This window comes from Coloeus monedula, assembly GCF_965178545.1.
Source record: "Coloeus monedula genome assembly, chromosome: 1".
NCBI lineage: Eukaryota > Metazoa > Chordata > Aves > Passeriformes > Corvidae > Coloeus > Coloeus monedula.
The window spans coordinates 44,405,497-44,430,996 of NC_138781.1; the positions used below are offsets into that span (position 1 = coordinate 44,405,497).

Consider the following 25,500-nt stretch of genomic DNA (forward strand, 5'->3'; position numbering starts at 1 on the left):
AATGTTCAGCTAAATGCCTCTAAGTGTGACACATTATGAACAAATTCACCCACATTTGGGACCCTCCTTTATACTGGACATGTGTAAGAAGCCAAAACATTTGCTGATCCATCCTTTCCAGGAAAGTCCCTACATGATTCATGCAAATATCAGCAATTGTGCTACCTGCACTGAGTAACTTGTAATTGCTTTAAAATCTAGACAAAGTGGAGGGTGTGCTTGCTTTATTGGATGTTCAGAGGTTATGGAGCTTGCCAAGAGACTAAAGACCTGCTTACAGCCATATGCAGAAGTGTCAGTCTGTGGCTGCATCTGGTTGACAGTGGGAGGGTTACTACGAGTCCCTGAGGAGTGTCCTGACAGTGCATCACCTGAGCCCAGCACTCTTACCAACAGGAAACCAGGGAATGGCACTCTTTAAGACTCATTTCTCTGATCGTAATGCTGTGTCTGACAATTAATGTCAAAGTTAATTAATAGAGCTAATTCATACACATTATGAGATAAATACCCAAATAATATCATCAGAACTGATGTGGCAAATGTAGAATTTGGAGATTTGTATTGCAAAGCTACAGACTGGTCTTTCCAGAATTTTGGAAGAGTCAAACACCTGAACCCACAGGAAACCAATGGGCAGAGATTGTTTAGAAGGTAGGCCCTGTGAAAATGGCTGAGAACCTTTTACAAGCAGGGATGAAAGCAACAAATGGCAGAAATGGTAGGCAAAAAGAGGATGTCCAAGTGGATGGAAAACAAAGAGGGTTTTTTTGCCCTGGACTATACTAAAAGAAAGGAGAGCACTCTCTCAAAATTATTTTATTTTTCCTGTAAACAAAAATATCACACTCTGTCAATAAAAATAATGAAAAGAAATCAATATACTAGAACAGAATTCTCCTTCCAGGTTTCCATGTAGTCAGTATTTTTACTCTTTTCTTCTTTTTTTTTCCCACAGAAAACAGACATATTTTATTTGTTCTGTCAATGCTCCACATTTATTTTAATAATAAACAAAAGGCAGATACCTTGGCCATACCTTCTATTTGGCTGAAATACTTTCATACTTTAATTGGAAGTCATATTTAGACAAGATACCTCCTTTTTCTTTTTCTCAACAAAGTGATAAAAAATACTGTTGTCAGAACATGGAAGCTGTTGTGGAACTCTTCCGGAAAGCTGCTCTGCCTGGGGCATTTCCAAGAGTCACACCATCAGACAAGTAATGCACAACTGAATCAAAATCCAGCAGTATGCTTTGTGGTCGAATGCACTTAAAAATCTCTACAAAATGCTAATGTTTACATGGCTGAATTTACAGCCCCTGAAAAAGACTTATAAAATTGTTTTGTTAACGCAGTTGTTCAAATACTTTCATCCAGCTATCAAGAAGAGATCCAGCAGGCTCTAAATGGTTACATTTTCATAAAACCCAGAAATAACAGTGCCATGATGGCAGAGGGATAGTTTTCTAATTGGATCAGGGACAGTGGAAACAATTTTAATCAGACATCTGTTTCTGAAGTCTCACTTCCTAGACTTGTAAGTTATGTGACAATTAATTTTCAGTACAAAGTGTCGCAATATTTGAGGTTGGAAACATGAATTTTCTATTCGTTATCTATTCCTTCTCTTCCTGAAATGCACAGAAGAATGTCAGAAGAAGACAAATAGCACATCTTATTTTAGTCTTCTTAATTTGGAGAACTATAATAATTAATTAATCCAACACCTTGCTAATTGGAACAGGACTGTAGTTTTAGAGATTTTTGCATTTAGGAATAAGAACTGCACTATCTTTTCAGGGGAACTTTTAGCTTAATATAACCCTTTGCAACTTATTTAAAGTCTTCGCTGTATATATAATTGTGGCTTCTGCAAAGTTATTTTACAAATAAATGCATCTAATAAAAAACTGCTGGAGATACTATAAATCTGGACAGAACAACTCCAAAGGAAAAGAGATGCAATTTAGGAAGAAAAAGCAAGGAAAATTTTACTTTACCTGTAAATGAAATGACACGTGACAGATGGTGAGCACAATCTTGGGTAATCTGTTAGTCCTTGTGAGTGAAATCAATTAAGTTTAGAAAATCTATTTATTGCCAGGGAGATTAAAAACTAATTAGCAATTATAAAGAAATCTGAAAAGATCCTAATTATAATGAAGCAATGAATTTAGTTTCTGCACAGGAGGGAGGTTCTAAATACATGGGAATTTTGTATATTATCTTTTGTTTATTAAGAAAATAGCAAGCCCTATCTTTTTGGTATTTTGGTGATGATGTCTGGAAAGGCCACCTGGATATTTTTATCACAATGCTGACACAATAGCAACATCCCTAATACCAGTTTATTAAAACCCAACTGCAGGATTAAGTACTTAGCTAACAGCATTTTGCAACAGATAAGAAAATAATCTTGTATTTTTTAAAAATTTTCATATTCTTTCATCTTTTCCTGCAGTTGCATTTAGTTTTAATTAGCCTTTTACTTGCAACATTAAAATAATATTTTTTTCTTTTTCTAAGAGTTGGGCATAAGGAGAATAATTTAATTTCCACAATAAGTTTCCATGAGATGTACATCACCTGGGCTCTTTAACTGCTGGAAAGCACGTGTTAAACCCCAGCCTAAAGTTGGTGGTGGAACATTTCTGTCAACCATACAGACATAAACTAGAGAAACACCTGCAATGAAGGAAAAGTCAACAACAACAAATCCCTGGAGTTTATGGGACACGTGAAGATATGTGGCTTGTTGAAGAGCCTTAAGTATGCTGTGGAGGGAGGTCTTATCGGTCACTTGCTGTCCAGATTGCCTGAGTTTCTTCCCTGCTGTGCCACTGTTGTTATTCCTGACTCTGATAGACACATGGTAAAATGGAACTTACGCCTCCACTGTTTTGGTGTGATGTGACGACCTTTCAGAAACACAGCTCCCACCAGCAGTGATTGCTCAAGCAGTACTAGGAATTCTTTATGGGTAAGGGCTACTTTAAGTTAGTTTTCTTTGTTAACATGTTTTTAAAATTGCTTTTCTCTGTGTAAATTACTCTCTTTGTGCTGAACCAAAAAACCAAATAACCCTAAGTTTACTTTCAGCTACCAGTGATCTTCCTCATAAATGTGTTTCATTAAGATATGGGTGAGGTATACACACATCCTCAACACATCTGGTTTTGAACAATCTCTTCAGCACATTTATAAGAGAAGCATCCACATTTCAAAACCTGATATGTAATATTTAGATACAGAACTAAAATAATCGTGGCAAGCATTGAGAATGTTATACTTTAGTTTACTCTTTTCAGCGGTATACTCCATGCTCTTCTGCAGAACCCCTAAACAGCTACAGGCTCATCCAATCAAAAGTGCTCTCAAAGTTTTTTGAATTCTCCTGTAAAACCTAAGGTTTTTCCTTCCCTCTATGAGAACTTTCAAAGCATTAGTAATTTTTTTTTGTTTTGTTGAAGGTTTTGTATTTTAAATATATTGCTTCTTTTCCATCTCTAAGATATTATTTGCTTAATTAACTGCTTGGAGACTTCTGTTATGTTCATGCAACCAGCACAAGAACAACTTTCCCCTATTAATAGCTGCCTTTTTGAGAGCCCATCTTAATCAATATGCATCAAAACAAAATCTGTGATAACTTTCCTCAAACTATTTAATATATAAGCATGTCTTATGTGTAAATGCCTTTGGCATTCATAGCTGATCATCTTTTCCTTCTTCAGTCCTTCCCTTTCTCTTTACAAATTCTGGGGAGCTATGAGATGCTTCTGAGAGACAAAAGAGGATAAAAACCCCCAGACACTAAATTTAAGGTTTTTGAAGTCTGTAGGCTTAACATTGGATTTCCAGGACCATGTATAAACATTTAATTAAAAAGTGCTCAGTCCTAGAGCTGCTAGGTATTTATAGCTTCTACAGGCAGGTAAGCATTTAAAATGCCTGAAAATCAAACTATTTAATTAAATATTTTAACCATGTATTCAGGGACCCAATGTTAAGCATAAGCATAAATACAAAATTACAGTAGTAAAAGAACACTCCACCACCTGCTGTTATCTGACTTCACAATCAAAATTAATCCATTGGATGCAAAATTAGAAACATTATTTTTTAAACTTTCTAAAATACCTCAAGCCAATGCTGTGGTCCTGAATGAATGAAACTCCACTATTTTCCTTATTCTTCAGTACTTTTGTTGAATCTTTGTGAGGTCCTTCCTTCTTTCATTCTAACTTATCCTTCTTAGCACATACATAATTTCATGACTTTGTAAAGACCTAGAGATGAATTAAATTTGAGATGAAAGGAAAAGAGATTAATAGTGAAAAGGAAAAAGCTTTCTACTTTAAAAACGTGGCTCAAATACTACAGATTCATGGCCAGTGCTTTTCTGAGAAGTATTTATGATCACAGATGTTTATAAGCGAAGACATTTTTGTAAAAACCCTTCATGTTTCAGAGACAGTTTTATGCATCTAAGGAACATATTCTTAACTCAGCTCCAGGTTTTATTTTTAGAGCAGTGCCACAATATTTTAGTATAATTTATTAAAAATTTAATATGCTGGTAGCTCTCAAGTTGTAAATGAAGCATGTAGGAGGAGAGGGATTACTACTGTACAGCTTCTGCAACAGGGAATAATTACAGTCCTTCTAGAAAAAGAAGGGGGTGGGAAAATACTGTGTAATAAGTTGTGTATAGTTTTTCCTTTCAGTGACAGACTGATTCAATTTTAAAAACTGCAAACCTCCAAGCTCCTGCTGGGTGTTGGTTACCCACCATGCGACTGGCCTACAGAGAGAAGGAATGGATACAGTCAGAGGACTCATCTGTGGTTCCTCGTGGCTGTAGCTCTGAGAGTTGACAACTCAGTGTTGCTTGTGCACCTCATCCTGCTCCTTTGAAGCTGATGGGGATCTATCAGGCTTCAGTTCTCTTGAGTGCTAAGGAGTCCTTCAAGGACAAAGAATTCTTGTATATACCCTTGTTCATCCCATTTTACAACTTCCTTTCATTTTGCAAAGATAAATTTTACTTTATGTCTAAATCAGTTCAATTTGGATTTTCTATGCACTAAAAATTTACATTTATTTTGGTTTGACACACCTTTTTTTTTTTTCCATTAGGTAGATGAATAATGTCATGTGTTTTTACAAGTCCTATGAGGATTCTGAAAATTTCTTATAACTATAGTTATAACATCAAAAAGAATTTTTTTTCAGTGAGAAAGAAATTCCAATCTTTTCCATTTGTCCTTTATAATTACTTATGAATTACCTCAAAGGAGCCAAGCTTGCTAGCTTTTTTGACCAGAAACAACATAACCTCTCTTCAAAGTGTGAGTCTCTGAAGTGACTGAACTTTAGTCTTCTTCAGAAAACATCTTTTAACCTGTAAATGTCTATTGATGGCTAGTTAAATAAACTGCCTTAAAATGGTCAACCTCAGTATGTGAAACATCGGCAGACGAGTGATCTCTCTGAAACATGGTTTCCATATGTGGTTTGTGTGAACCCTGGAATAATGTTTTCTAAGAAGCTGAAATTTCCTCCTGAACTGTACTAAGCAACTATAGAAGAAAAAAAGCTTTCACAGAACAAAATTATTTTTAAAGTTTAGCAGAGTTGATGGACATTCTGCCAAACAAATCCCCTCTGTGAGGAGCAAAGGGGTCTATTTAACTTCAGGCTGTTAGTTTATTCTATATAGGGCAGCAGGTAGATTAGGCAGACTGATGCTCCTTCTCTGTTTCACCATTAACCAGAGTATCCACAGACTGGCAGACATAATTGAGGCTGCCAGCCTGGGAAACTCTCCTCATATCTATTTGCTCATCATATAGGAAGGTGAAAATCTTACACTTCCTAGTCAGTAATAGGTTAGTCTTACTACAGCTTCATTAACACATTTAGTCTAATAATTTAATAGTTGTACTGTGATTGAAAACATAGCTAACTGCAGATGTTGTTAGTTGTTGGTGTATGATATGGATTCAGCCATTCATGCAGTGACTTGAAGGAAATTTGGGGCAAGAGAAGAAATGAGAAGGGAAAGCCTAAAAAACACAGCAGTCGTTGTTTTTTTACCACTGACAAAGTAAAATCTCACTGAATAATCCATAGTTTCAATGTTGGTAATATTTTACCAGCAGCAACTCTTTCTTTAATTGGAAGGAAGACTGCAAAGATCGTAAAGCCTCTTGAATGAAGTGCTGAGCAACCAGGCAGATGGGGAGACCTTCTTTGGCCTTTCAATGTCTAAAAGGGGGCTTATAAGAAAGATAAGAACAAAGTTTTTAGTTGGGGCAGTTGTGATAGGGTAAGGGGTAGTGGTTTTAATCTAATAGAGTGTAGGTTCAGAGGGTGGTAAAACACTGGGTTCCCCAGAGAGGTGCTGGATGCCCCATTCCCGGTAAGATTCAAGGTCAGGTTGGACAGAGCTTGGAACAACCTAATCTATTTTAAGTTGTCCCTGCTCATTGCAGGGGTGTTGGACTAAATGACCTTTAAAGGTGCTTTCCAGCCCAAACCATTCTGTGATTCTATACATCAGAATCTCTGTGTACCATTTTGCACTCTTAAGTCCTAAATTCCTGACACACTCAACATTTCCACTGAAGTAGTAAGAAGTAAAAAGTAAGACAGCCTACACTGCCAGAAGACAGATGTAGCAGGTTTGTATTGGCTGATAATAATTATACAGCAATAGCAAACCTAAGGCAAAAAGAGGTAACCAAAAAAAGGTAGGATTTTTCCCTCTATTGGTTAATATAAAAAAATGCCAACCAATAATGATTGCGGCTAACGAGGCGAGAGGAAGGAAAATGTTCGTGAAGCAGTAGTGCTTTGGGTAAGGCATTGAACAGGAAGGGACCTGGGTTGAGAGCTACCACCGTTTCTAGATCTGCACTTCCGAGGCTCAGTTTCTCTTGTACCAGCCACACCAAGGTCCCTGCAAACGTTCCCTTGCCTACGGGATAAATCCTAACTCAGCAGTAGTAAATGTCCTTTGGAGGTCTCTTCCAGCCAGGCTCAAACCTGTAAGAGTTGTCCTGATAGCATACGAGCCCTGGTGTAAACGAGTGGTAAAATACTTCCAGGATGTCAAACAACCCACTGCTCGCAGCGGAAGGGGCTGTGTGGAGGGAACCGCTGTGGCAGCCACCTGTAATTTCACTGGAACGCCGTATTCCTGCCAACACCTTCTGTCGTGCAGTTAACCTTTCCAGCCCGGCCACGCTAAGCCCCGGGCTTCCCCTCTCGGCGCACTTACGGCTAATCCCCCCTCCCAGCCCCGGTAAAACCCTGCCCCTGACAGCCACTGCCGCAGCCGCGGCTTCTCATTTACATTCGCTGCCCGCGCCTCGCCCCCCGCCGCCGCTCCGCGCCCCCGCGGCGGGGCCGCCGCCTCCCCCGCCCTGCCGCAGCCAGGGACCCTTCCCGGGGAGGCCGGGCCGGCGGAGCCCCGCCCGCCGCTGGGGCAGCAGCAGCAGGAGCAGGAGCAGCAGCAGGAGCAGCCAGAGCAGCAGCGCCGCTCGCTCCGCAGCGCAGGGGAGGTGAGCGGCGGCGGTGAGCGGCGGCCGGCTCTTTCCTGCCGGGGCTCCGCCGCCGGGGCGGGGGCTGCGCGCTTCGGTTCGGCGGCACAAGCTCCGGAGTCAGGGGTGCGAGAGGGATCGGGCTCCGCTTGTAGGACGCGTTCGCTTATCGGTTTGTCTTCTTATTCTTGTTTCACGAGAGATCATCTGAAGTGGCAGCAGCCTGGTGGTTTGCGCCGGTAGTTTAAGGAGCATTGCGTTGTAACTGTCCTTCTGCAGCGTAGTGGGCTCGGTTATATGTGAATAAGCAGTTTCAGGGGTAGGCATGTAGTGAAAATAGCGTGTGGATTATTCCCACTTTTTCCGAATGGGTGGGAGCTGCAAGGGAAGGTGATATTAGTATCTATCATTGCATGAAAAGCATTATATCTCGGGTAGAAGGCAGGATGTCTTTATTTTTTTTGTTTTTCAAGCAGGAACTACCAGGTGCTTGTCATGACCAGTTTGCAGAGATGTGTGTTAGTAATACACAGCCAAAGGCACAAGACTGCTCCATATCGTAATGAACTGAGCCTGTGGCTTGCATGTTGTATTTAAAGTAGAACACTGCATGTAAGACGGCATTCTTTTTAAAAGATGTCTTGAAGTGTAACCACAGAAAAAGCCTGTTGTAGTAGTGATAGGCGGTTTACTAGAGATAGCCTTCATATATTTCTCTCATATAGTAGGAGGGGCCAGATGACTGTTTCAGGAAAATATTTTAAAATATTTTAAAGCATAGATGGTTGTAACAGAGATAAAACAACTATGGATAAGTAATTAAGGATTGAACAGACTTATATGGGAAAAATTGGGGAGGAAATTGAACTATGCTATGAATAAATGGCCATGCTTGTGCAGCAGAATTACAGAATACATACTGTATGAGAGAAAATTCACCTCTCTCAACTGCAGAAAGCAGTCAGGCATTCAAGGTCTGTGGAGGGAGTCCTTTATATCGAGAGGCTGCTGTGGAAAAAGCTGCTAATTAAAGCAAGCAGGATCAGTTCCTCTTTATCGACAATTTAATGTTTAAAAATGACCCTTTGACTGCCTGAGAAGGTAAATCAGCAATGAGAATGTGCTTTTGATGAATGAAAGTGTCATTTTACACCTGGCCTTTATTTTTTGGGGGGCATGGGGGAGGAGGGGAAAGTGTGCAAATTAGTAGATTAGGGAATGCAATCAAAAGAAAAAAAAAATTAAGCAATCATTTTCTGATAATGCTTTGCAGCACTACCTCTGGAAAGCAGATGCAACTGTTCAAATCTATGTTAAGTTCTGAGTCTGATGTTTGCAGAGTGATTTTAACCAGATAATTTGTAGGAATAGATAACAGTATAGTAACAGTGACACTACGTGTATCTGAAGATATTCTAGTGACTTAAAAACTTAATTAGATCTAAAACGACACATGCAAGCAACTGGCTATTGCCTACTACGCTGTTGTCCCAGAGTGACCTATTCCCCTCTAGTTTATGTCAGACTTACTGTAAGTCATAATCATAAAGTAGTATTTTATGCAGTGAAATGATTATGCTAAATTTCTTACGAGCTATTCTGATTGTGGTGGACCCTGCTAATCAGTTGTGTGAACACCAGTTATTCCTTTAAAAGAAATGTGTTACTTCTTAGGATTCGAAAACTGCAGAAACATCTTTAATCCTATTAGAACTGATGGAATTTGCTCTGTCCTTGTAAACTGATGTTCTCTAGACTAATGCCAGGTATGGAACAGTTTGAACTTTTGTCTTTCCACTGGAGAGATTAAAGAAAGAGGGAAGCCAGTTACAAGTGTTACAATGGCAGAGATGTAATTATGTGGTTGCACCCAGGATCTGCAGTTACAACAGCCTGATGCAGAATAAAATAAAACTCAAGTTTATTATTGACAAAATCTTTTATTTCTGCTAATAAAATGGATGTGTCAATATAATGCTGACATATCTGCAATACTGTGCATACATTAAAGAGATTTTATGTGTTGTCACTGCCTTTAAAAGTTTGACAACACTGGGCAATCTTTCCTCTCCTGGCAACAGGAGGCAATATTCCTAAGTGCTTGTGCCGTAGCATCTGCTCTGGTGCTGCCTTCTTTTGGAGGTCTTGCCAGGGCTGAGTTTTGCCTTAGCAGATAAGCTGAATCAGCACAGATTACATTTCTTCACAGCCTGTAGCTCCCTGAAACAAGAGTTCAGCTAAGCCAAATCCCTTGGTGGCCATGCAACAGACCTCAGTTGCATCAACAAAACCAGCCAACTCACGCTTCAGTCTAGCTCACTGGATTGTAGGTAGACCAGAAGTTTTGGCCATGCTATAAATTAGATTGATCAATTGCCAGGTAAATTGAGGCAATTAATGTAATTAATTCTAGTGTATGTGTTTGGAAATGATTTATTCTTGTCAGAGTTTGTAGATCTGTGTAGAAAACCTTCCCTGACTTGTTCCATGACATCCTTGCTTGTGCAAAATTTGAACTGGTATGCCTGGCTGAACTTTCTAAATCACTAAATGAATTAATAAGAAACATATGATTTTTTATTAACAGGTACTAAGTTCTTGCATCCAAAGCTCAGCTGTGTTGTGGAGCAGAACTAAAGACAATATGGTGGTTAGAAGAGATCTCCTTTGAGTGATAGGGAGCAATTTCATGACTGTGATACAGAAGATATTTAATCAATAGAACTTAAAATCAATAGAAATTTAAGTGAACCAAAAATCCTGTTATTCCCTGAATTATTTCAAGGAAACCACTAGACACAGTTACTGTGGGGTAACTATGAGTGACTCATCTGGAGACATGTGCTGGCCACAGTAAATATACAAAATAGAAAGAATGAAAATTTCTGTTAAGTTTTTAACTTAGCATCCAAAAAGAGAAAGCTTCATAGTTAACTCTCTTGTCTGACTGAAGACTGAGTTATTCTTCAAAAGAAACAGCAGTGAGCCCAGGTTACAACTTTGGATCTGCTCTGTAGTCTGTTATAAATAAAGCTTTTCAGACTTCGAGTTTGAGATACTAGGACTCAGAATGGTGAGGTTAGAGGTGTTACCAGTAGATCATTAATAACAGGAGTGTGGTAAGTGTTGAAATAAGGAGTGATGTGTGTAGGAAAGGATGACCTATCTCTTGCTTCTGGCTGATGGAGGAAATGAATTATGCAGAACACTTAGCCCCCTCTTTGGGCAAGAACATGACACATCTCTGCTTGGTACTGAGTAATCCTTGCCACTGACGATGATATATGTAATCCACAGGTAAAACACACATTGTGACCTTTGGTTTACTGATAGCATTCCCTGAAAGAACCGTATGAGCTGGCATGCTTGCCAGTTTTCCTTTGAAAAGCTCTCTGGAGCTGGGTAAGGGTCCAACTTGTTCTTTATTATGGCAATGAATTCTCTGTGCTTTCTCTTCATTCTTTCTGCATCAGAAAAGCAGGTTTTATCCAGTGTGCTGGGAGGCTGAGGGAAAGATTTGCTAAAAATTGCCTTGGCAGTCACCATTTGGGAGCATGATATAAAGGGCAAGACATAAATGTAATTCTACAAGTGGGTAATGCATTAAATGCTGAAAGTAGAAGTACTGATCTTGCTGCAGGCAGCAGTGACCACTGGAGCTTTTCTCCTAAGAAAAGCATAAAAGGAGCCGCATGATTCTTAGAGGAAGAAGCATCTCTAACATCTAGGTACATTTTCAAAGTCATTTTTTCATCAGTCCGTTCCGTCCCTGAAGTGTGGAGACCTCAACTGAAATTCTCCCATACTGTTCAGGACCAAGTTTTTAATTTAGCCAGGTCAGTAACATACTATGGTGAACCCATTTCAAAAAAAGAGTTAAGTAAATTTGGGAACAGGGTTCTGTTTACAGGGTTGTAGAATTGCTGATGTTGCAGGGGCCTCTGGATGTTGTGTGGTCCCATTCCCTGCTCAAAACATGTAGAGCAGGTTGTGCAGGACTGTGTGCAGCTGAATTTTGAATGTCTCCAGTCTCTGGGGTTGGCGACTCCACTGCCTCTCTGGGTCACCTGTATCTGTATTGGACCAGTCTCACAGTGAGAGTTTTCTTCTGTTTAAATGCAGTTGCTTGTGTTTAGAGTTGTGCCTGTTTCATCTTGTTTGTTCAGTGAGCCCCTGAGAAGAGCCTGGTTTCATCTTCTTTGCTGTCCCTTCTTTGTCATGTGGGCATGCTCCTTGTCTGTGGTCAGCTTGTCCACTAAGGGTCCCAGATCTTACTCTGCAAATCCATTTTGCCAGCCAGTTGCCCTCCAACCTCTGCTAGCACAGAAGGAAAGAGAGGTCTAAACAGAAAGGCTGGAAGAAGAGAAAACGACAAAGGGAAAAGAGTAGGAGATGTGGTGGGGGGTGGGTGGGAGTGTGCAGAGGAATGCAGGCATCTGGAGACATTATGCTGGTTGCAGCAGGCTGGTTTACCTCAGCCCCATTATAGTGCTATTGAGGGAAGACCACATGTCAATCCACAAGTGCTTTTATGCCTGGTAATTTAAGCAGGATTTAATGCATCCTGTCATTATAAACAATGACATTAGTATGAATCAACAAGGATGTGTGAGTTTTTTCTCTGAGGTTGGTATATATGCTTCCAGGGCAGCCAAGAATTTTCAACAGTCTTTGCAATGGCATAAATTCAGGCAGTTTTAGTGTAATTTAATAAAACGTTTGGCTGGGCAGCTCACTTTGCCTTATTAAGCTGTCTATTAAGGCAGACTTTTCCAGGAAGGGCCTTTCAGTAAAGCATCATGATGCCTAAAGGAACAGCAGTAGTTCTATGACAAGCCACTAGTAGAATATGTTAGTTATGGAAGAGATGGGTGAGAGAAGCCTTCTGTGGTCACTGGCATTCATATTTTAGTCCAGGGGTAGTAGTCCTCTAGAACAGATGGTGCAGGACTACATTTAGGAGTCCTTTATGGTGGTCGTAAAATGGAGGTTGTGCAATAAGGTTGGGTCTGATGTTTTGTAACACATGTATGCGTGTGCATTAGAGCACAGAGCTCCTTGGTGTTTGGAAATCACACAGGCATACTGAGAGTCTTTCATAGCTCAGAAGTAGTTGCAACTTGTCCTTATCATTAGTCCATATCCACATCCACTGTAAATAGGTCACTCAAAGTCATTGGAGCCATACCTGTCTGCCCATTGTACTTTTGTTTTTTCTTCCAGAAGATTGATAATCACCCAAGAAACATAAAACAGTTTTCCTTTTCAAAGTCACCAGAGGTATGATCCCTGTGATCCATGCTAAGGTGTTAGAACAATGACATCAAAGTTCTCTTTACCTGCATCCAGGCACATGCCAAGGCCTATGTCCCAGATGTCCCTTTTCTTAACCTGCTGCCTCTTTCTGCCAGGTTGAGTGATCCTAGTCCATGTTTTGGTGAAGCTCCTCTTAGTCCTACTATTCAAAGGACAGCAGCCATTCACCTCTGTCTGAACCCTGCTTGCTTTAGGACTCCTTGGCGCTACAGGGAAATGGAGATTGATCACCTTCTCACTGAGATGGTTGGCTGTGTAGAGACAAAAAGACTTGCTGGCTGCCTCTCCTGACCTACAGGCCCTGGTCCATCCAAAATAAGGGTTTAATGTGTTAAGACTGTTGGATTTGTATTCTGCAAGAGTGATACAGTATTATGCCAAAATCCCAGCACAAGTATGGTGTAGCAATTGTAATACATAGTGGAATTGCAATGCAAGCCGCTTCCCCATGCCAGTCTCTGCATGCTCCACTGTCATGAAGAAGGAGGATTTGTCCTAATTAGAGAGATCCCAAACTGTGTGTTGAATACAAATATAGCCTGGAAATTTTCAAATAACCTGCATAGTGTGGCACTTCAGTGTTTTTTCCTAGCAGTTTGCATTGTGGTGCTTAATTTGCAAGAGTTTGTGTTGTATTTTTTCCCAGTGTTAGGTCATAACTGTCATTTTACCCAGTACTTCTGGAGGACAGATCCTTTACTTCACAGAAACCAAGTCCTGAAACATTTTGGGAGTAAAAAGAGAGCCTGGGTAATGTTGGTGATTATTTGGAGATTCAAAGTCAAGGATTCTGGGGTAATTGTGCGTGACCTTTCAGATCTGAGATCTGTCTCCATCAAGGAGGAGGCACAGATCCGTTAGAACATCTCCCAGGATCAAGGCTTTTTCTGGCTCCATCAGGAATTTCAGGTTTGAATAGCAATCAAACCAGATGTAACGTGTGCCATCAGTGTGTGACATGTCACCTCTGCCATGCAGGGATGGGATGGCTTTGTGTGCCACCCTTCATGGTGAGATTTACATCAGGATGTAAGGCTACAAGTGGTTCATACAGCATAAAGTGTCACCACTGATGATTTTTAGGCATTCTGACTGAAGTGAGTTAATTTTCAATTTTCCATAATAAAAAGGGAGGGAGAGAGCAGCCTATGGAAGATGTGTATACTGCAAACCACATACACACAAAGCCATACTAACCTTTGAAATACTCACGAACAATTTCTGTGGAGAGCAGGGACAGCTTTTAAGCAGCAGGAGCCAAAATGTGGAAAGCAGCAAATATGCATCCCATTTGCTGTGCCATGGTGCTGGAGCCAGGGGTGTCTGGTGAAATCTCATAATGAAACAGTTGTTTGAGCAGTTGAATACAGCTCAGCAAAGCAGCTCTTGAGCTAACATGGGCTGCCTGTCTGCCAGTAAACAGATAATTACACTCCGTTGTTTCATTGAACTTTGTTGAAAACAGAAATATGTTTATGTAAAATCCACCATGAAAATGTGTTCTGCTTGTGGATCCTGCACATAGGGATCAGGATATTGGAGAGGGGTGTCAGGTACAGAAGTAATGTAATGCTCTATATGCTGAACAATCTGCAGTGGAGAGTCAAGCATATGTAAGTGGCTCCCTCATAGCTTTCGCAGAGGAAAACTGTATTGTATAAGCAGAGAACCTGTTGCTTGGTTTTCAGAGGTCCTTTTGATTCAGATGACCAAATTTAGATGCCTGGAAGGCACTGCATTCCTGGATACATTTGAGGAATCTCGCTGTGATTCCCTGAGTACTTGAAGGAGAAAAAAAAAAAAAAAACAAAAAAAAAAAAAAAAAAAAAAAAAAAAAAACAAACCAAAACCAACTCTGACTGAATTTTCCTGCTGTCCCACTAATTCATTTTGTTCCTGAAAACCATTGAACAGTGGCCAAAGTCACTTTTTGGGAAGGTTTTTTTTTCTTTTTTATTACCTTGATTGCTGAATATAAATCTTGGCCACTCTGTCAACCTCCAGTTTCTCAGATTAGTAGCTTTCTTATTCTGAAACTAGTATTTAAATTGAATTTAGTCTCTTTCCACAAGAATCAACCTTTAACAGATAAATTAACAAAGAAATTGACAATTCAGAGGTGCAATTTTTGCCATGTTTTTTGTTAAGTGTTTGAATTTCATAAAATTAGGAGCATGTTGTCAAATATATAGGATATACACATATGGAATGTGACAGTCTGGAAAGTCTGAGTCTGCAAAGAAATCCTAAAGAGTCTTCTACTTATACTCCCCAAAATCAATAACCTACAGATACAATGTTGTGTGTAATCCATTACAATGAAAGCTCTGGAGAGCAATAGGAGCCACATGGCACAGAGCCGTATGTATTTAAATTGAATGCCTTATAAAATGAGATGAATAAACATCTTGGAATAACACACCCACTTCTGTAAATTTACAGGTTGCACCAGCTGGCAGATTGAAAATAAAGAAGCAAGAAGCTGGAAGAGTTTTTATCACCAGGAAGATCTGAACGAATGGACTGTATGGATATAGATATGTTTGAAGGCATCTGCTCTTCCCATTACAAGGTAAGGCACAAATGGATTTCTCTGCTGGTTTGTGTCTCTTCAGTGCAGTGCAGCTCCCTTTTGTGGCACTGCCCAAGATGGTAGTAGAGGTGTTTTCCAAAGCTTGTTCAACTTAGTGGCTGACAGCTAGTAACTGTGGCCAGTTATTAATAACAATGTGTAAATGGATGATATGCATACCCAAAAAGCCTCAGGTTTCAAAAGCCAATAAATTCTGATCCTCGGGGCCTGTAAAATTCAAAATTTTATTATATGAAGTATCTGTTCAGATAGCTCTACAGGTTGTCTAATTTTAGCATGTGCTAATAGACCTTCCTACTTACCTAAGGCATATTTTTTATGGGCTTATTAATTGCTGTAGATTGAAGCAGACTTGAAACCTGTACTTAGTGTAGTGGCTAATCAGGAGAAAAAGTCTCTGAACTGGATGCTAGAAAATGTCTCTGACTGGAGATGCAAGTTATGCCATTTTCTTTGTACAGTTTTTGTGTTCTTTCACTTTCAGGGTAATACAGTTTGTTTACAAAATCTCTTTAATTTTCCTTTTTTTTTTTTTCCCTACCAGTAAAAATAATTACTTACTGGTCTAAGGTGAAGGTGATGGAGAGCTTGATAGATTTTTGGGCATCTTTTGTCTGATGCCCAGATACACTGTCGCTTACTCTGAATGTTTTCTTTAATGAGTTGTTTCCAGGGAAGGTACAAAACACAGATCTTCAAAAAGCTACTTGAAACTGGTGGAAACACTTGAGAAACACATTAACTGAATTTGTTTTAAAGTAAAATTTCTCATTTTCAAGATGATGTAGTTCTGCATGTCTGGAGAGTGCCTATATGGGATGACTTCATATTTTAACAATTCTGATCAACACAAGTTTGCTAGAAGAAAATGCAAAACCATACCAGTTCTGTGTTACTCTGGAGCACATATCAGGCAGCTGAGCAGTTGGAAGAAGAGGCAGCTGCAACTGGGATTAGCTGGTCTCTGCTTTAATCCAGAGAGGCTGAAGAGAGGACATTCAGCTCAAGTCAGTGTGACACTTCATTTCTCCATTTTCACCAGCCAGTGTTAAATGATAAAGGACCAGTCCTGTGCAGTGCACTGCAATTGCTTCTGTTCTGTGTGGGGAGATGTGACCACTAGTGTTACAGTCTGCCATTTCCACAAGTGTGAGAGAACCAGTCTCCTCCTTCTGTTGTGGAAGAACTAAACTGAAGAGATCCTTAGGTGGGGAACATAACAGACTGTGGCACCGCATCCTGTAGATATTGGGGGGGCTCCTTGCATGCTGAAGTAACAGGGATGATATGTATTGAGTATTCAGAAAATGCAAAGATAAGGAATAGCAAACACAAGTTAAAAGGAAAAGCACATTCAAACTCTTGAGTACTTGGGGCATTCCAGGAATTTTCTGTAACTGTTGTTAGGAAGGAATGTACATAGATCATAAAAACCTGTAGGATCTGGTCTAGATAGCAGACACTTCTCTGGAGAGTTTTATTTCCCCTACTAGATGGTTGTGTAACCCCTGGTGTCCGCACTCAAGTGCCCCAGTGGAATCTTTATAGCCACCAGTTAATGCCAGCTCCCACAAGTACAAATGCCTGCTGCTGGTCTGTGCTTTCTTGTTTGAACGCACCTTTACATAAGATGTATGCAGTGGGGGTGGGGAATGACAGCTTTGGTTCTGCGTATGTGAAGGGACAATACCATTTCCTGTGCCACCTTGCCTGCTTTAATCATGTCCTTCTCTGGATCAGAGCTTCTGAGTTTGTGCTTCTTGGCACAGCAGGGAGCCCAGCCTTGGACAGGGCCTCTGGCTGTTGCGTGGCAAGTAATCCTTCCAAATAGGATTTGCGTTCTTGCAGCAGCCGTTCTGGGGATAGAGAATGAATACATGGAGGCAAATTGTGCTTACACAGACATAGCTCAAGCCCAGCCATTCAGAACACAAGTTGATGACAGAGTTGCACACAAGTTGAGTGTCTGAAAAGAACATGTACTAGTGGCTAAGAAAAATGTACAGGGTCAGAGTAGCTGCAGTATCTTAGTTAACTGGATTTATTGGTGCTGCTTCGCAGCACAAATGTTGTTAGAGCCCCAAAGTTGCTTTGTTACTTTTCATCTGCCAGAGTCTGTTGTTCCTCCAGTGTTGCTGTGTGGAAATGTGAGCTTGTTACCAGCTACTACTGTGAATGGTCTTGGTCTTCACTTAAAACTTCATTGCTCTTTAGTGCTGTGCACTCCCTGCTTTAAAGCACCTGAGATGATCTACTATAGTGACTCTTGTATTGGTATAGTTTATATAGAATAGTTTATATGGTAGATGTTGTATAGTGATTCTTGATGGTAGCCTGCAACTGCAGGATAGAATAAAAAACTGGAGGTAATAGCGACTTAAATCACAGCCAGAGTTTGAATTCCTGAGCTTTTAAATTGTGGTTTATTGTGGGTGTTATTCTTGATAGCCTTTTGGCTGTGTTTTTCTGGTTTTGGCTGAGAAATGCTTGAAACACCAAACAAAGCCTAGGAACTGGCGGAACAGGCTGCCTTCTGATTTATACCCAACACAGGTATTCTGATACTACAAGAAGCTGAGTTTCAGTTAATATTAATTTCATGAAAATGAAAGCCTGAAGAGGAAGCACCTGAAAACCTCTGAAATGTCCTAGATTAGAAAAGTTAAAAACTGAATAAACATATTCTTCAACTCATCCAAATGTTTTGTAGCTCTAGTTTTGTTGGGGGTTTTTTGTTTGTTTGTTTTCTCTGTAGAACATAAGGACATGTTTTTTCTCTGTATTGAAGCACTTGTAATTTTTAATTGAAACATTTATTTTTAAACTTAAGGATAGCTGAATCAAAATGAGTTCACTTTGCTAGGAGTTTGCAGTCCAGTGAAAGATTTCCTTAAATTCAAAAAAAAAAAAAAAAGGAATTTGCTTATGACTTAGTCCTGTCTTTTTCCTGGTGCACTGAATTTTATGTTCCTATTATTCACTTTTCTAGTAGTGCTAAGGGACCTCAGGCCTTGATGAGGCTTCAGTTGTTCTGCATACCGTGCTGGGTTCCACATAAATTGCAAATGCATCTTTCTGCAAAGACTATATGATCAAAGAGGCAAGAGAGATTAGATGGGTATGACCCAGGAGCATAGGGACAGTGAGACATTTTTCATCAGCATGGTAAGCAGTGCCTTCAGGAACCTGCAGGCAGCCATTTACATATACAGCTCTGTAGCCTTGAGGTGATCATGTTTTAAGGTGGTGGAGAATCAAAGCATTTCATCCACGCAAGTGGGGAAGGATCCGAAGAATTGCCCATCGTGTCACTATAGTACTCCCTCTATGCTGTTCTGATTTGAGTGAGAGCAGTTTGATTTAAATCAGCTTGGAAATGGGAGCAGGTTCTTGGCAGTGGGGGAAGCCTTTTCCTTTTGGAAGGGAACATGACATACAGCTCGCCTGTCCTGCTGGGTAATTTGTCCTGACATTTGCTGGCACAGTAAGTTCTTACTAACTGCAGTGACACTTGCCCCGTGTGACATAATTCGGAACACTTTTTCATAATACCTCCACTTGAACTGAAAGCAGCCAAACTGTCTTTTCTAATTTCAGCCCTCTTGATCCCTTGTCCCCAGTGATAAGTTTGCAGTTTCCCAGTGCTGCCTGAAGTAAAATGATGAGATAGCAGCTAGCAATCCAAGGTTTTTCCCTTGTTGCTACTCAAGAGCATGCTAGAAGTCACTGATCCTTTATGAGCTAAATCCTGAAGGAGTTAGCTTCACAAGTTCGCTCTCCCAAAGCAGACATTAAGATATAGAAGTAACAACAGAGCCACCTAATAATAAAATGTGTTATTCTTGCCTCTATTACTGATAACATTGGTCATTAGTCACAGAATATTATATTCAAAACCCATCCAAAGGAAAATGGTATGAAGAAAGATCACAGTCTAAACACTCAGAAAGGATTTTTTGGGTTTTGATGTGGGGATTGTTTCAACTTTGTTTTCAATTTGTTTCTAAAAGGAAAGTATTCAGTATTCTTTAGTAAAGAATACCTAAACACTTGTTGCTGCTTATTCATCTATTCCAGCAGCCACGTGAGATGCAGCAGTTATTTCTTGATGACTAGGTGGAAAATAAAGTTGTTTTGATAACATTTTGTTTGTGTTGATGCTACTGAATGTACATAATTCAGTCTACTTGGTGACCTGGCCCTGACAAGTTTGATTACTATTTCTAACAGTAGATGATAATGTATCTTTTGGGGTGGTAGGAGACAGTGGGGATGAAAAGTCTTTTGGATACAGTTAAATGTTGTTGAATGTGGTGGGGAATCCATCAGCAAGTGGAGAGAGTTTGGGAGTATGATCTCTTGTTCAGTATCTGGTATGAAGGTAAACTGGTATACTGTGTAAATCAGACTTGGAAATCTGATGAAAAGATGAACTTGCTATGAGACTAACCTAAATGGGTCCATCAGTACTGGCAGAAAGAAAGAAGCAGGAATGTGGCTATGCAGCATGTCGTAGTGCTTCCTCTGGCTTCTCACCAAATGTAGAAATGAAAGCTGGGAGACTTCTAGGTATTTAATTATTTAGCCTCAGGTTCCTCACAGCCCATAACAAGCCATAGTTTTGAGGACAACCTCATATCAGCTGGATGGGGTGGGGAAATGCCCTTAACCCACCCCCATACAGATGGCCACTGAGATTAGCCCAGGATCATGCAAAGCAGAGAACTAAATTCCACTTCTAAAACTAAGCACCAGACCTGGCTATGCTCTTACATCCGTAGGCTGATCTTTCTGCAGAATGAGTGGGCCATACCATTCCTGTCTTCAGTTAGATTAAGGATCAGCTGTACATTTCTAGGTCAGATTTAAAGTGAGCAAAAAGGTCACACTACAACTGTTTGCTCTTCAGGAAGAGAACTGAAAATAGTAAATGGAATACAGAGAACTACAGAAATTCAAGAGAGATTCAGTTTTCAAGAAGCAGGCCACACTGAACTTTTAAACTCTAATCTGTCTGCAAAGGTGAAATTGCAGCTGAGGTAGCATCACTTTATGCTAAAGAGGTCCCTACAAATGAAGATCCTCATACAAGAAATTAAGTCAGGATAGAAAATGTATACAGGGTGACTTGTGTATTTGTTTTTCTATCTGTGCTATTAATTGCATGTTAAATTACTAAAAGTAATTTTTTTAAAGCTCTATTTGTGATTTAACCTCTTCTTTTTTGTTTCTGTTTTCCTCTTGTTTTTTATTCCTCCTTACATGCATGTGGTGATTGCTTAGATTTAGTTAGACGTTAAACTGCTTAAAAACAAGCCTTTGCAAAAGCAAATGCAAAGTAACATTCTTTTTAAAAAACCTGTCTTTTGGCATTTAGCATGCCAACAGCAGTGCTGAGAAGTCAAGGGAATGCCTGCAAGTAGGAAGGCAGAAGCACATCAAGTGAAGTTTCACAAGTGAAAGGTAGCATCCTCTTTTGCAACTGGTTGGGGATGTTTACGGCTGTGAAAAGCTTGCTGACTGCCAAGCTGTCGAATCGAAGTGCTTAAAAAGTAGGGAAAGATTTTGACTTCAAAATGTTCTGTAAAAGCCTCTTTTCATGCACTTCAGTGTGGGATTCAGAGTTAAACTGTTGGTTGCTTTGTAAATGTGTACAGGCATGAGAAACTGATATATATGATAGATTATGTCAGAAGAGGGCACAGTGGTGTTTTTTTGCTAGAAAGTGAGACAAAGATGATCTGAGCATGGTCATATGCTCGGGATCTCATTGGGGTTTTTTTGCATGGCTTTAGATAATTTCCTAATTATCCACCTTAAATCTTTCCTTTGGTTGAACGGAGTAATAGCTTGACTTCAGGAATGAAATGAGGGGTGGAAATATATGTGCAGCTGCTGAAGCTCCAAATTGTTAAAAGTGCAGAGTACTGCTGTTATACAACTTTGGTCTAGTTTGAACAACATGATCGGCAGGCAGCATTGTCTAGGCATCGTAGTGAGCTACCAAATAAGTGTTTAATATCCTAAATCCTCTATTGTGGTTGTCTTTTGTATGCATCAGTGTCATAACTCATGTTCTCTTTTATAGCTATTCAAAGAAAAGATTGGTGCTTTTTTTAAAGTTATGTTCTTTGTCCTAATCCTTCTTTTTTTAGTACTGTGAAGAATTCTTGCTCATTTAGCTGCGTCCACTGCTGACTTTCCTTGCTCAGCTTAGTCAGATTTTGGGGGTAGTATATATTGTCTATAAACTTCAGGTAGTTCAGCTGCTCTGCCTTTCATGCTGGATCTTTTTTAATTTTCCACACCATTGTCCGGAAGAGACTTTCAAAGCTAAAAATGATTTCAGAGAGTCACCTTGTTCTGTTCTTTCTGATTTGGGCTATTAACTGCTCATGCCTGATCTTCTGGTAGAGGCAACTGTTCACCAAAAATGGTGCATGTAAAATCTTATTCTCAGAGCTTTTCTTTAAATTGAAAGATGGTTTACCTATCACAATAGAGATATTAGTTTGCAGTTGTTTCTTTCTCTTTTGAAATGTCATCCTCCTGCCCTTGAGTACAATCACTCTTAACATGATGTCTTAGGCAGACAATGTTTACCTTTATTTCCTGATTCTGCCACACATCCTAGTAGCTTTCAGAATGGAAGCTGTCAGGTACCAACTGGCAGGAACCACCACACTTTTATTTTGCACTTTCTTTGGCAATTTAATAATACTGCATTTTTCAGTTTTCTGTTTCTCTGTTGTAGTTTTCATCTTTGTTCATCTTTCATTAAGGCAAGACATCATTTATGTCTTGCCTTGATTTTCTGCTTTTGGAGGATGTGACGTCTTTCATCCTTCCTCTTAGGCTGTTGAAATTCTTCCTTCATCTCACTGCACCTTTACAGGTTAATTTTAGTTGTCTGCTTATGGGTGATCACTCTGTTCTTATCCAGCTTTACACTAAGTGGAATCTTCTTTGTGTTTCCCTCCTGGGACTGTCTCGTCCCTTGAACTTCTGCTCTGTGGAGAAGTGGAAGTATTCTGCTGCTTGATCAGAAAAAATACCAAAGACATTTTTATGCTAGCAGGTAGCTTTTTTTTTGTCTTATCTAAATTCATAGCAAATAGATTTACATGGCGTCTCTTAATCTAATGCTAGCTTTCCTATAGTCTTGTGCCAAACTTACTAGGCATGGATAACATCTGTCTCTTGCAGCATCAATTATATATGTATATATGTATGGAACCTGTGCTTTGTGCTCTTCACTTGTATATAACTTCCCAGTTACTTTCTGCTGCAAATCTGCTGAGTTTCCAGTCTTGTTCCACCCAGAATCTTTTCTAATTTAATGTTGCTGCTCTCATGATTCAAGGTGCAGAACACCTGGTTTCCAGACTTGGAAGAGTGAAGGAAACCTGGAACTTGTTAAAAAAAATTTGGCAAGAAGTGGAGGTGGTAATTTTCAACAAGCCAGCCAACAGCAGGTTGAGAAATCCTAATGCCTGGTTTCTCTCTGATGTAAGTGGTACCATGTATTTTAAAGTAAGCTCAGAAATAAAAGACCAAAATAGAGTAATTCATGTGCTGTACACATGGCAGGTCAGAGCAAAGCAGTCCTAATGAAACAGCAGTCTTTCCACTCTTCACATAAGCTGCTGCTGGGACAGAAGTGTAGTGATTTTCTCCTGCACAGGTAGAAAAGGCACAGAAAAGCAATGTCATGAAACCTGTAAGGGAAATTTTCCTTAAAAATTTCCCTAGAGTATTGGCTTTCAAGTATGAAAACTGGCTACAATGATCAGTAGATCAGTTCAGGCATAGAAGAAGCCATTCTGCCTACTTTCCTGCAGATCTTTCCCTGCAAAACTGCAGAAAACTTCTAACTACCTCAGATATCAGAGGCACCGTCTCATCTAAGGTGTGCATCTGTTTCAGTGGAGCAAAAAAGAAATAATTGGTTACTTTCCAAAATGTGTGTTTAGTTTTTAAGAACCATAGGATAGAGAGTACCATCAGGGCTCCCTAAGAACTGCGTTTGGATAGATGGCTGCCAGCAGTGACTTTCTGTTAAAAGGAAAGGTGATTTTAGATACCAGCGACTAATAGTACGAAAGCAGTCTAGCACTCAGTCTGATAGCACAGCCGTTGAGGTTTGGTGCCGAGGCGGGAGATGGGGAGAGAGAGTCGGGGAAGGCGTTGAGGGGGTGGGAAGATAATTTTCACACTCTGTACAAGTAACATAAGCTCTGTGTTTAATCTAATATCCTGAAATCTGACATGGATGGCTGTCCTCAGGGGATATTCACGTGTTAGTTGTAAGTTCTTATTTGATGAGAGGAGAACTCACTGAAACATTGCAGGAAGGGTAGCTGTGAAAATTTTTCCACAAATTTCTTTTCAGTGCTTCTTATCTCCTCATAACCTTATGTCCTACTGAATTGCCTTCATTTTCCCTGTCTGATATGAAATATATTACTGGGTTATGACAAATACTCAGACCTGTTGCAAAAATGGGATCATTCACTATTTTTCTTCAAAATTCCAGTAATATTGCTCAATGTCTGTGGCATACAACCTTGCGGTGGTGCAATGACCTGGTCTCAGGCTTTCCAAGTGTTTTGTGTGCATTAATTAAAATTCACAGTACCCTTCTGAGGCAGTGTCTGACCTGTGTTAGGCAGTGTTCTATGAGTAGTTACAGTGTAATTATTGCAGCTGTTTAGGAATGCAAGTATGGTGTTGGGTAAAATCACAGAAGCTGGCCCCATCACATACCATATATCCTCCTCTCAAGGTCTTAGCACTATGATAACAGGAATGACAGAAATAGAAACTATGAGTTGCTACTCCTAGGAGAGTGATTTCATCATTGGGCAGTGTCTCTTCCCCTAGGACCTTCTGTGTAGTTGCTTTAACCCACCTTCTTTCTACCTTTGTTGCAAAGAAGTAGTCTGACTCTAAATCAAATCTTAAATGAAGCTATTCGCAGTAATACATCTCTTCCATAGAGGGTTTGCACTGTCTTTCTTTTTAAGTTAGATACACTAGGAATTATACTGAACTACTTGCTGTGTAGTCAATTGTGCATGAAAATTGACAACACTGAAGCACCTTTTCAGAATAGAATGCCCTTACTGATGATGCAAGGCAATTTAGTTCTGTTAGTTCTGTTTGTTGGAAATCAACCAAAGCACAACACCAGTTTTTGTTTCCCTCATCCCCGTGTCACAACCCTCAATCTTTTGTGTAGATGTTAAAAGCTAAAATTCTCATTCTTTAGAGAGCCTGCACAACTTCACTCTGTTATCATTTGGATTATCATGTGAGGTCTAATCGGGCTTTTTTTTTATACTGTATAATAATTTTAGCATTATAAATGCAGCAAAACTTGCAAAACGTGATCACCAAAGAACTGTTAAAGCTGATTTCTTATCACTGGAGTTTACAGTCTGTAGCTGACAGCTCGGTATACATGTAACTGGGTAAAGGTCAGAAGTAATTCACCCCTTTGCATTCTGGCACTGCAGACCCATTCTAAATACAGTAACTAGCTGCAGTGGTGGGTTCTGTTCAGATCTCCCTCCTGGCATACACAATGTGATGAGAAAAGTAGCTAATGAAAGCTTAGTTTTCAGTTTTGAGAGGGCTTGCCCAATTCTGTTTACTAAAGATCAGGCTGCCCTCTGCTTTGCTTCAACATTACCATCATCCAAAATAAGACACTGACTGCTCCAGAATAACACACTGACCACAAATCATGTTTGGGAACAGAAAAAGTAGCTGATATCGTGGTGCTGCATGGTAGGGCAGCAGCTGTGACAGAGACACAGGTTCTGTGCATGTTTGTTCACTGGTTTCTGAGACCAGTCCCATGGCTGAATTTATTTGCTCTTTCTCCTTCTGTTTTTTGAACTGTGATTTTTTTTTATTTATTTATTTTAAAGTTGTAATTTGGTTTTGGTTTTGTTTGGTTTGGAGGTCTTTGTTTTATTTTGGTTTGGTGTGTTTTTTAACTTGGTATTGGAGATACCACCTCAAGGGAATCCAC

At 39.8% G+C, this 25,500-nt stretch overlaps 1 protein-coding gene across 2 annotated transcripts in view; it reads left to right on the plus strand.

The window, feature by feature from the left end:
• The first annotated feature begins 7,470 nt into the window (after nucleotides 1–7,470).
• The window catches only part of TMEM108 (transmembrane protein 108), a 165,525-nt gene continuing 147,495 nt past the window's right edge, over nucleotides 7,471–25,500 (plus strand). Inside the window, exons 1-2 of one of the 2 annotated variants that reach the window (XM_082296209.1) lie at nucleotides 7,471–7,573; nucleotides 15,311–15,440. The gene's annotated coding sequence lies outside the window, so the exon portion shown is untranslated. The other variant, XM_082296210.1, reaches the window with a different exon arrangement.